Genomic DNA, 10,627 nt, shown 5'->3' on the forward strand with positions numbered 1-10,627 from the left:
ATTAGTTGTTGGCGCACCATGATTGTTGTGTAGTTCGACGTTGATGATGTTTGTCCCATCATTTTCAAATTCCATTCCTGTTGCTTGAGGAAGTCTTAACTTTGTGATTTCCTTGGTAAGGTGTTCACTCTCGGTTTCTTTCATTACATATGATGACCTAGAAAAAAGACTTTTCTCATCAAATTCCACAGAACGACTAAATATTATTTTACCTGTATCAGGAAGGTAAATTTTGTATGCTTTTACTCCATATGGCTCCCCATATCCAATAAATTTTCCTTTGATGCATCGATCCTCAAGTTTTGTCCTCTTGGCAGGTTGTATGTATGCAAATGCAGTTGCTCCAAATACTCGAAGATGTGATATCTCAGGTGGGTACCGATACCACATGGTGTATGGCACTTGTCCTTCTATACCTTGGTGACGGGTTCTGTTTTGTAGGTAACAAGCTATGGCGACTGCTTTTTCCCAGAATCTCGAGGCCATTCCACTCGTCTTCAGCATACTCCTAGCAGCATTTAATAAGGTGCGATTCTTTCTCTCGGCTATCCCATTTTGTTGAGGTGTGTAGACAGTTGACTTTTGATGAAATATATCATTTTTTTCGTTAAAGGCTTCCCATTCTTGTGAAACAAATTCCCCACCATTGTCACTTCTTATTACTTTAACTTTAAGTTGTGTTTTATTTTCAACAAAGCTCTTATATGCACAAAATGCTTTGAATGCATTTACCTTTTGTTTAAGAAAGATAACCATTGTAAATCGCGAACTGTTATCAATAAATGTTATAAAGTACCTTGCTCCGGAGAGTGAGTTGGGAGTTATCCATCCACATACATCCATGTGAACAAGTTGGAATAGTTCCTTTGTCTTTGAGTTACTTAGCGGGAATGATTTTTGAGCCATTTTCCCATACATGCATCCTTAACACGTTCGCGTTCACAAGTGGAAGGATTGCGCATTCCACTTGTAGAATCTTCTTAAAAGGAAGCAAGTACACCCTCTCTACAAAAATTGGATGCACTAGTATCACATGTTCCTCAACTTGATGAGAATTTGCAAATATAAAAATACATGATAGGTCTACGAGTGGAGATCATTAGAAATCATGCAAGTTTAGACGCGTTGATAAGTTAATGTAGGCATAATAAAGTTCAATAATGGCTCAATATGTCACTACTGTGCGACAAGGGAAACACTAACTTAAAGACTTATATTAATTAGGTAAGTTTTACAAAAATATCAGGTGTACTTGTATCCATACTAATAAAATGAGTTATAATTTATACTTTGACCCATACGTGCATGTATGTAATTGTGGAAAATGTAGGATAGTGCACATTAGGATAAGTGATTGGAATAACTAACTTATTAAAGTATTCAATACTTGTATTTAAAGTTGATCTAATCTATTCCTCAGTTTGTTCATATGGGATCAAACCATATGTATATAATTGTGGACAATGTAAGGCAGTGAACTTTAGGATAATGTCGTGGAAATAACAAACCTATTAGGCTTTCATACCTGTATTTAAAATTGATCTGCTCTATTCATTAGGTGATTCACACAGGATCAAACTCTGAACGATAACGCAATTGGAACCATTATCAACACACTACACAATCTAAGCAGCAATGGAATAGAAACATAATAGTTTTAACAATAGAAGACAAAGATCCATAATAACAACATGGACAGTCATGGCAACAATTGTAGGGCCATGTTCTGTTAAGGTTAGTTGGACCAAAATCAGCCTCAATTTAAACTAATTCATGTTTCTCCATAAATTTGGTAGTCAGCTATGCACGCAGTGAAACCAATGTCATAAATCTACTAACCAAGTATATAAAAATAAAATTGAAACATATAGAAGATTATAAAGAATAGAATCCACTAGGTAAAACCCAAAATTTGTATTAATAATGTGAAATCCTAACAAATCGTCAGTGTCATTTTCTTCATAGAGTCTATTACATAGCAATCAATTCATCAACATCATTTTCTTCATCATCTTGTGTAGAACTCTCTTCGGCTATACGTGCATTGGCTTCCCCTATTAGCCGAGCCAACGAAATATCTTCTATAAGCTCATCATCAAGCTCTATTAGCTCCCCCGGTTCGCCGGCTAACGGAGGAATAGGCTCTCGCGAAGCAGGTTGAAACCTTTCTATATTAGCGAGGTTCTTTGCACCGACCTCCTCATCCTGGTCTGGGCACTCCCACAAAGCCTTAATCCGCATATTAATAAATATAACCTGGTCCTCGTCCTTCTCCAATGTAACTGTATTTCTAAAGAGCTTCAATGCACATGCAGATGTCGTTCCTGTGATGTAAGTAACAAGAAGATTTAGTTGTCAAACGAAAAAAAAAGGGATTGGTTATCTCAAGATCATTACCCTAGTTCGAGGAATACCTGTGCCAGAAAAGAGATCTAATATCCAGTCTCCTTCGATAGAAAACATCTCGATCAAGCGCATCATAAGTCGTTGAGGATTTTGATATGGGTTGACAAGTCCCCGTTCTGTCGTGGTGACATGTCGCAATTTCCGTGTCACTGTTGGATATACCAACAGATTTGAACCTCCCACTTCATTAGAATGCTCCTTGATTCTCTGTTTCTTAATTTCATCGAAGTAGCCAACCGTGATGTATTCAATGGCATTAACGAACCGAAAAGTTGGCCCTCTATTTACATTGGTCTTGATCCTATAAAAAATAATACATCGAGTTAAGAATAGATTGAACAACCTTAAGAAATGCAATATAGTGAAAGACACCTATAAATAATCCTTACCATGCAAGGTTCTTGATGCCATGGCAACGAGATCTCAAAGCTTGAGCTACCGAGTACCCTTGGTCCATACTATGAAAGACAACTATTCGCCACAAGGATGCAGTCGTTAGCTCAGCGAAATCCTTGACCATCTTCTCCAATTGTTTAAACCTAAACGGTTCATCGTCGTATGATGACCCAACCATTCGAAATCCGTAAGGAATATCCGCAATCATTAGCGTATATTCCTTCTTTGGCACCTTTTGGATCAAGTCGACGTCATCACCACAAACCACATTGTAGAAAAGATCTCTCGTAATATCTTTTCTGTGGCTAAATTTTTTAAAGGAGCCATCTTCCTCCATTTCATACGCCTTGACTAAGCGACGATCCTTTTCTTTTCTGGCTCGCTCGAGATGTGCAAGGAAGGATGTAGGGAAATCGTGTATATCCTTAACTTCTCCTTGTTTCTTGCCTCGACACGGTTTCTAATAGAAGCAATATAACATCACGTATTATTATACAAGCTCTACATATTATGATGAAAGGGTAATGAAAAACCATCAATACTAACCCAATCCTTGAATGCAATAAAATACTCTGATAATGCCTTATATGAAGACGTTAGAGGATAATCCTCGGTCACTTGTTCCCAAGTTATACATCCAAGTTGTTTCATCATAACTTCTTGGATCTTCATGTACACCTTATGACTGTAAAATTAGAAATCAAGATTAGAACTTTGAATTACACCAGATAGACTACAATTTCAATATTTGAAAGAATTACTTATTGAACTCAGTGACCATTTCTTCAAGGCTTAAATCTTTCGCCACAACCCTTGACAAAACAGACACAAGAAGCTGCTCGTCCTTAATACCTTGCATCGCTCTCCACAGAGATAGCTTCATGTCGTCTGCCGCTTCTTCAATTGTCAAGTCAATTTTCTTGGTGGCTTGTGACTTTAACTCTAGTTGAGGGTCAACCTTACATTTCTTTTGTCGTTGACCCTTTACCTCCTTATTCTCCCACATTGAGAAGATTTGATCTTGTAGGTCCCATACTTCTCCATCTCTAAACGCCAATTGAAACCAAGACTCATATTTTCGAAGACCATCGGACTTAACATTATCATCTACAACAATGCCGACTTCATGCAGACATTGACGTCGTAGGCCTGGATGTAACTTCACACCAAACTTTTGTTTCACATCTAAATACTCGTGGTGGAAGAACCGTATACGCTCAATGGACGACATTTTCTGCCTATAGTCATTATCATTATTATGGTCCCATGCCAATAGCTTAGCCTCTTCGGTTGTGAGCCCAACATAAATTTTGCACTTGGCATACTTGAAGAATAAAGTCGTTGGATGTTCTCTCACAAGTTGCCAACGTGCCTCTGCTGAATGCAATCCACCAATGACAAAGTAATTATATTGATCATGCTTTCTAATATCAAAAGCTTCAATGGTTTCACATTCTTCAGGATCTACCATAACAATAAAAGGCACCACAGTGGCATGAGGATTAATTTTCATTTTTTTCTTGAGATTTTGAACATGCATGCGCTGTGTCTCTCTAATCTCAAGTGGTCGTCAACCTGTTTTTTCATCAATAGGGGGGCGATGGATGTGTGTTATAGGCAAATTAAACACTTGCCCTTTCCTGACCAGTTTACGTTGCATTAACTCTCTCCTTATCTTATTCTGCTCGGATGACAAAACACCCGATGCCAGCTCAGCTCCTGGTGTTCCCTTATTGTCCTCCTCTTCGTTTTCACTTGTTGAATCAGTGTCTGACATTTTGGTTGTCTTCTTCTTTGGTGGTCTTGACTAGACTTTGGATACCCTTTTTGTGGCCTTCAATGGGGAGGGCACTTCATCTCTTAGAGTTACATGGCCTTGTATATAAGGCCTCAAGGTAACAATAAGGTTTTGTGAGCTTTCAAGATCTTTTTTGAACGCTTCTGGCCCTCAAGATTCCTTTACTAAAAGGTCTTCTGAAAGGAACACTTTATGTACCCCCTTAGGTTTTAAACGGGAACTCGATACGGCGTATCGCGTTCTTGTTTAAAAAGCAAAGGAAACATTTAAAGTTTAGTTTTTAAACGGGACCTCGATACGGCGTATCGAGTTCCTGTTTAAAAAACAAAAAAAAAATATGAACTCGATACGCCGTATCGAGTTCTTGAGCGACAAAACATATTTACAAAAATGTCCAGTGTCAGAGGCCTACCTGGAGTCCTCGCACTCGATTCTCTTTGAAGACATGGTTGATCGTGTGGCAGTGGAGGCGGAGATCGCGCTTTTGTGCTTTGTGCTCTATGTGCTTTGTGTGATTTGTGTGCTCTGTACGCTCTGTACGCTCTTGGGTGCTCTTGTGAGTGAAATATGACGAGGTCTTCCTATTTATAGGGATTGACCACATTGGTTAAAGTAACCATAGTCACCTTAACCAAGGTTGGTAAGTTTGAGGATAGTTAGTTGGTAACCACAGTCACAATAACTAGAGTAACTTATGATTGCATTAATGATTACGAAGTCAAACTAACATATTGATCAATCTTTTATAGTCATAACAACCTGCAATGACTTCAAAGGTCATGAAGGAGATAATGATAGAGGTTCATGAATGTACCAATGATTGATTACTAAAAGCAACAATTTTTATGACTCTCAAATGCTATGTATTAAAGATGTGGGCATGAATTAACCAATGATTGATAAGTCTAATATTTAAAATGGTGAGCATTAAAGAACCAATGAGTGAGAGGTTCTATATCAAATATGGGTGCTATTAATTAGCCAATGATTTTAACATTAATCCAACATATTTATGGCTTGGTAATGATTAGATTTATATTATACTTGATTTAACTTCATATAGATGTAGTTTAAATAATAATTGATATTTTAAATACAATTACTTTATTAAAAATAAATTTTTTATGTATTGTATTAATATAATATTACATAATATAGACATTCTATTGATTTGGCTTTTGTTTAGAGAGAAGTTTATGTTTAGAGAGAAGTTTATGTTTAGAGAGGAGTATATGTTTAGAGAGGAGCTTATTAGTCTTTTTCCTTACCCTAAGCACATAACTTATAGAGCCCTATCTAGACCTTAAGCCCTGAGTGAAGATTCACCGTTCTCGATTGAAGAATATTGTTTGTCATCAAACTCATCATTTTCTACTGAAGAGTATTGTTTGTCGACAGAGTCACCATATTCGATTGAAGAATATTGTCTGTCGACAAACTCACCATATTCTATCGAAGAATATTGTCTGAGCTCATCTACAGGGAATGTAAATAATGACACATGTGAAGAGTTCTCTATTGAAGAATACGATATTAATAAAGATACGGAGAATGAAGGTAGTGCCAAGGAAACATTGAATAACATTGGCGATGGTCACAACAGAGAATTAGATTGTAACAAGGTTACACCAACCTCTATGCAGGAAGAGAAATCTGGGAGCCCTATGCATATTAGAAGAATCCCACGAAGAATTCGTCTGGCTAGATTTAGCTTGGTGACATCAGATAAACAGATTGGATTTGATGTCAAAAAAATATGTTGTGCCCGTGGTTGTATGTCTATGATTGGAAAATCAAAGTTGCAAGAATTAAGGCGATACTATTTTTCGATGATCGGTGATGAGCAAGACACTTACCTCGGGTCACATATGCAACTAGTATCTGACAAATGTATGGGGATCAAAGTATCATTCGAGTATTATATCTTCCATGCGCAACAGATATGTAGAGTTACATTCAAAATTGCGTTATGTGTTAGTAACATGCGACTACATAGAGTACAATAACGTCTACTTAGCGGGGATCAGATGCTCAATTGTAAAGAGGTTCCAAGTATGAAAGGTGCAATTGGAAGACATGCTATTGGTTGGATGAAAACTTACTTTCAGTTAAATTGTGAAGTAATGCCCACTACAGGTAGGATGCACCTTTCCGATAATTATACACGTCGGGAAGTTTATGATGTCTATTGATTTGATATGTTGGGCTCACGTAATAAGTCTATCACCTATAGCCAATTCACAAGATTATGGAGAGCTCGGTTTTCAAATGTTATTATTCCTCGTAAAGTACGTATGGGGTATTGCTCCATTTGTGCAAATCTTAAAAGTTTGGCTAAAGGTGCAAAGACATCAATGGAAAAGGATATGAGTAAGAAGTTACTACAAGAGCATCGTGAGGCACAATCCTTAGAACGAAAGAAGCCGATGCATCATAGAGAGAAGTGTTTGAAGAGGCCCGAACAATACATGTGCTTAATGATAGATGGCATGGACCAGAAGAAGACATGCTTGCCACATATGCGGCGGCTCCCCAAAGATGTCAATGATGAGTACCTTGTTCAAATGCACTTGGTGGGATGCTTGGCTTATAATAGGTCTGTTCGACCTCATGTCTTCATTACTTACCCCAATGTTCACAATGACCCTAACCTAACAGTTACAGTCATTCACCGAGTTTTGATGTCTTGGGGCCAACCTTTCCCCCCTATTCTATACATTCAATTGGACAATACTGCTAGAGAGAACAAAAATTCAACTATATTTGGCTATCTAAGTATGTTGGTCAACCAAGAATTGTTTAGGAAAGTGAATGTCAATTTCCTTTTGGTTGGCCACACACATGACCATATAGATAAGATGTTTAGCACATTCTCCAGACAGTTGTCTCGGCATGATGCTTTCACTTTACCTAAACTATTTGATGTCATTTGTGATGCATATACACCACACCCAAAAGTGTTACACTTGAAGGAGGTATATGACTTTAAGAGATATATATCAGATGGGGGTGGTGGGAATGTTAAAGTGCTTGCTCAGTTAAACAATATAAGTTTCAATCACATTTTTATGATAAAGAAAAATGGAATAAGTGGTTCTACACTTTTGTATGCTAAACAATATTCATCTTCTACAACATGGGAACCTGAAGGTGGTTGCCAGTTATTACTTTGTATGCCGAGTACAATTGTCCATGGAGCTAAGCAAATGCCAATTGAGAAGAAAGGACAGTTGCAGAGCGACTTGGTATCAGAACAAAAACGGTCATGGCTCCAAGCCTTAGAAGAAAAAAGAAAGCATATTGAGGCCGCCAAGAAATATGCCGCACAACAAGACACGTCATGGTGGGATGTATTTTATAGTGATCAGAAAGAAATTATAGACAATTGTGTATCTGTTGATAATTGGAATTTGGAAACGCCATTCACATGGTCGCTGCAACATGATCGCGTAAATAGAACTCCGGAGCAACTAGTAAATGCGATTAATGATAGCTTAGTCCATCCACAACAAAGAGACATTTATGTGGGACCAAGGATGACCAAAGCAGTCGAAGCTAGATGGCAAGGCAATTTGCAAGAGCTCACCGCGGGGATGTTGATTGCAACGCCGGCTGATGAGAACTCACATGGCCACCAATTTTGGGTTGGTAAAATTCTAGAATTGCTAATGCATGAAATAGAAAACATGATCAAGTCTATAAATGTTCATTGGTACAACACTAGAAGTGCAAATGCTTTTACAGGTAAGTATACATTGGAGATGATTGAATGCCCAACAAGAAGGGGAGGTAGGAAGAGGAAGTGAAACATTCGTAACACCTCGACCCTTGATATCTCTGATGTGGATATCATCGTGTACGACTTCACACTTACAAAAGCCGGACGATTAAGAAAGTCAACAATAGATATAATAAAAGAAAAATTACCAGGTCTACAAGGTGGCTCGAGTCAAAGGCAAACGAGATCTGCTACATATAATCTAGAGTCAAACCATTTGGTTTATGACGAAGATAATGCACTGATTGGTACATCCGAGGATGATGAGGAGGAATCGTCATTGTATATTAGTTATAGTAGTGATTCTCCGTAAAGGAGTGATCATGAATGTATATTTGGCTACTAAGTGTAACTACATTCCGCTTGTAACAAATCGAGTAATATAAAAGCATGTGTTTTGAATTCTTATGATTTCTAAAAAATTGTTTCTTATAAAATAACATTGGTTGTAAAGTTTGTGATATAAATTGAGAATGTATCTTTTTGAAATTCGTCTTTTTTTAGTTACTTCTAAATCACGAAAATAGTGGATTTTTAACCTTTTTCATAGTATGTTTGAACATGTATGATACTGGTATCAATGTGTTTTGTAAAATCATTGAAAAAGCCCTAAAATTTCCCTTATCCTTCCATTTATGCGCGATCCTTCCACTTGTGAACGCGAACGTGTTCCTTCACAAATATCAATAGATTTAAAGATTGTGGAAGGTAAACCTCTTACTAGGTTCTGATTTTGACTCAACTTGAGTATTGGTGTATGTAGATGACCAAACCGGCAATGCCATAAATAGGTGGGAGACACATTGTCTACTCCTCCTTGATGTACTTCAGCAGCTAATGCTTCTCCAAGATTCGCCTTGATAGGATATAGTTGCCCTTGTTTTGGACATACAATTTTTATCTCATGTTGATCATCTTGGATGTATAGGGTAGCTTGTTGTTTGCTGAATTTGACTGTCATTCCTTTTGCAGTAGCTTGTCCCACAGATAATAGATGTTTTGCAATTCCAGGTACAAAGTATATATCTGAAATTTGTACAACATGATTACTAATGAGTCTTAATTTGATATTACCTTTCCCAACCGCAACTTTTTGACCTTTGTCTCCGAAGGTGACCTTCAATGGTATTGGGAGCTCTTGATAGTTGTCCAACCAGTCTTTTCGATATGTTAGATGGTGAGTAGCCCCGGTATCCAAGAACCAGGTGCTATCATCTTCATTTTCTTCAAATGTGTTTGCATTATATGCTTGAATATACTCTTCTTCATCAGGTTCTCCATTTTGTTCAGGTGCTTCTTCAAAAGAATATTATGGATTTCTATCATCTTCTTGTTGGATAACCACATTATGTGCCTGGGGTCGGTTGGAGTTCTTCTCCTTTTGTCGTCGAATGTCTTCATGACGGATCTTAGTAAGTAGCTCAGACAATGTTGCCGTGCTACTATGCATAGTGATGAATGTCCCCCAAGGTTCAGGGAGTTTGCTTAACAATAATCCAATCTTGATGTCTTTTGAGATGCAGTTGCCGGCGGTAGTTGCATCATCCATGGCTGCCTCCCAAGTTGATAAGAAGGTAGGAACATCTTCTTCTTCCTGTAAAACACACATATTAAACAGGGTAGCTAAGGTGTGGAGTTTAGTTGTACCATCTTGAGGTTCGTATAGTTCCTTCAGTTTTGCCCACATTGCAGCTGCAAATGTGAGTTTTCGAATAATTTCTGACTGCTTTTCATCTACATTTAACATTATCTCTAGTGTAGCTCTTTTATCCAGCTTTCGCCACTCATGCCATTCGTCTGACTCTCGTTTTGCAGGTTCTGGACTAGCGCCAGTTGTGATGTCGAGGAGCTCCTCAACATCAAGTAGCAACTCCATTCGAGTCTTCTAGGTTTTGTAGTTTTTCTCCGTTAATTTTTCCAAGGTATATTTTCTGCTTGATCTTGCCATAGTGATAGTTTTTAGATTTGTTTATTTCAGAAAATCTGTGGTGAGTTTTGTTGGCTCTAATACCATGTAAGAAAAGTTCAGAAGATAATGGGCTGGATTGACAACAAAGAACAAGAGAGAGTTTTCAAAGAATGAAGAACAAGGTAACATCTTATATTAAAACAGGTGTATTGCAATGTAAGAACCTACAGAAAACTCTAGATGTAGTACCACACACTGATCTAAACAATACTTTCATTCATATACATCTATATACAAAGAAGTAACAACTAGCCGTTACTTCTTTGTAACTATTGTTTTG

General features: G+C 37.6%; 2 long non-coding RNA genes across 3 annotated transcripts; both read left to right on the top strand.

The window, feature by feature from the left end:
- The first annotated feature begins 9,156 nt into the window (after nucleotides 1–9,156).
- Nucleotides 9,157–9,754, top strand: LOC147848697 (uncharacterized). The gene is made up of 3 exons (XR_015531888.1): nucleotides 9,157–9,389; nucleotides 9,491–9,555; nucleotides 9,669–9,754. It is a non-coding gene; the product is annotated as an uncharacterized LOC147848697 (long non-coding RNA).
- Nucleotides 9,749–10,267, top strand: LOC147848698 (uncharacterized). 2 transcript variants are annotated; one of them, XR_015531886.1, is made up of 3 exons: nucleotides 9,749–9,790; nucleotides 9,896–9,952; nucleotides 10,194–10,267. It is a non-coding gene; the product is annotated as an uncharacterized LOC147848698 (long non-coding RNA). The 2 variants fall into 2 exon arrangements; XR_015531887.1 differs by having other exon boundaries at nucleotides 9,757–9,790; nucleotides 9,902–9,952.
- Nucleotides 10,268–10,627: the final 360 nt, after the last annotated feature.

Source organism: Azolla caroliniana, unplaced genomic scaffold, assembly GCF_043228905.1.
Source record: "Azolla caroliniana isolate FFs.n. ecotype wild unplaced genomic scaffold, voAzoCaro1.0.p SCAF_255, whole genome shotgun sequence".
Classification (NCBI taxonomy): domain Eukaryota; kingdom Viridiplantae; phylum Streptophyta; class Polypodiopsida; order Salviniales; family Salviniaceae; genus Azolla; species Azolla caroliniana.